Source organism: Trachymyrmex cornetzi, unplaced genomic scaffold, assembly GCF_001594075.2.
Source record: "Trachymyrmex cornetzi isolate Tcor2-1 unplaced genomic scaffold, Tcor1.1 scaffold197, whole genome shotgun sequence".
Lineage (NCBI taxonomy): Eukaryota > Metazoa > Arthropoda > Insecta > Hymenoptera > Formicidae > Trachymyrmex > Trachymyrmex cornetzi.
In genome coordinates, this window is record NW_017296602.1 from 18,057 (window position 1) to 20,079 (window position 2,023).

At 57.0% G+C, this 2,023-nt stretch overlaps 1 long non-coding RNA gene across 1 annotated transcript in view; it reads left to right on the top strand.

The window, feature by feature from the left end:
- The window catches only part of LOC108759606 (uncharacterized), a 7,188-nt gene that overhangs the window by 4,676 nt on the left and 489 nt on the right, over positions 1–2,023 (top strand). The window lies entirely within an intron of this gene.

The following is a 2,023-nucleotide window of genomic DNA, read 5'->3' on the forward strand; positions in this document are numbered from 1 at the left end:
GTTGTTACACACTCCTTAGCGGATGACGACTTCCATGGCCACCGTCCTGCTGTCTTAAGCAACCAACGCCTTTCATAGTGTCCCATCAGCGTCGAGTTGGGCGCCTTAACTCTGCGTTTGGTTCATCGCACAGCGCCAGTTCTGCTTACCAAAAATGGCCCACTTGGCACTCTGATCCGAGATACTCGTGACTTCATAGTTTAAGAAAGTCAGAGATCTCACCCATTTAAAGTTTGAAAATAGCTTGAGGTCGTTTTGGCCCCAAGGCCTCTAATCATTCGCTTTACCAGATGAGACTCGCGCGCGTTCCGTGCGTAACGACTGAGTGCCAGCTGTCCTGAGGGAACCAGCTATTAGATGGTTCGATTAATCTTTCGCCCTTATACCCAGTTCCGACGATCGATTTGCACGTCAGAATCGCTACGGACCTCCATCAGGGGTTCCCCTGACTTCGTCCTGACCAGGCATAGTTCACCATCTTTCGGGTCCCAACGTGTACGCTCTGGATGCGCCTCTTCTCGCGATGAAAACGAGACGCCCTGGGAGTGCGGAGCCGCATAGCGACGCAGCCCATCCTCCCTTGGTCGGCAACCAGGGCCGACCTTCACTTTCATTACGTCTTTAGATATCGCAAAGTCCCAATGACTCGCGTACATGTTAGACTCCTTGGTCCGTGTTTCAATACGGGTCCTAAGAGTACCCAAAGTAGTAGCGTCGCCGACCGGTATAGGTCCCCCACGCGAGGCGAGGAACGTTCGCAGGCCAGTCGAAGGTTAATAGTACGACCAACAGCGGGCCAGGACCGGTGACGGCGCCAGGTCCGTTAGCCTCCGTGTACCGTGGCGCGCGCTTGCGACGGTCTCGACGCAGAGACGCGCGCGCCGGAGCACGCCCGAGTTGCGGCCTGATACCTTGCGTATACCGCCGGGCAGCCGGCCGGGCGACCGAGGGTTTGACGCGTGCCGTACTACCGGCGACATCGACGCACGGCAGAGTGTCCGCGCAGGACGGGCCGCGAGGACCCCGCGGGACATCGCCCACCGACGCGAAGCCAGCGTCGCTGACGATGAATCTCCCCGTTCAATCTTTTGGGTTTCTTAGGTTTACCCTTGAACGGTTTCACGTACTCTTGAACTCTCTCTTCAAAGTTCTTTTCAACTTTCCCTCACGATACTTGTTCGCTATCGGTTTCGTGGTCGTATTTAGCCTTATATGGAATTTACCACCCACTTAGAGCTGCATTCTCAAGCAACCCGACTCCAAGGAGGAATCCTCCCGAGACGCGCACCGTTCTCTACGGGCCTGGCACTCTCTGCGGGTAAGTGGCCCCATTCAAGATAGACTTGGACGCGACGCGATACTTCGGGATAAAAGGATCCTCCCAAACACCACATTTCCCTACTGCGGAACCGCGGGATTCGGTGCTGGGCTCTTTCCTGTTCGCTCGACGCTAATAAGGAAATCCTAGTTAGTTTCTTTTCCTCCGCTTAATAATATGCTTAAATTCAGCGGTTGACCTCGCCTGCTCTGAGGTCGTCAACCGAAACGAGACGAGTCTCCCTCGTGCGCCCGAGGCGCAGAGGAATCGTCGATCGTCCCACAGCGAGAGGGTTGCGCAAAGACCGGGATGACGTTGCTTCGCATTCGGCGGCGAGTACACGACGACGCGTGCCGGTCCTCCTCCCATCTCTCGCGAGACGAGTTTCTCATGGACTCGGGAGACACGCGGTCGGCTCGCGCGCACGATCTATCATCCTGGATCGCCTTGTGCGTCCGGCGACGCGCAGCTCCGCGAGACACACTCTATTCTCGTCTCGTGCGTCTCCGGGCGGCGGCGACACCACTTCGCCAACCTCGCGGCGGTTCATTTCGGACGACGCCCAGGGAAGACGGACGCTCCGTGGAGCGTCGTCTCGCGCGACCAGGCGTACGTACAACGTTTGCTCGTACGCAAAAGCGAAAGCAGTCTTTAGGTATCAAAACGACCCTCAGCCAGGCGTGGTCCGGGAATTGTATCCGTGGA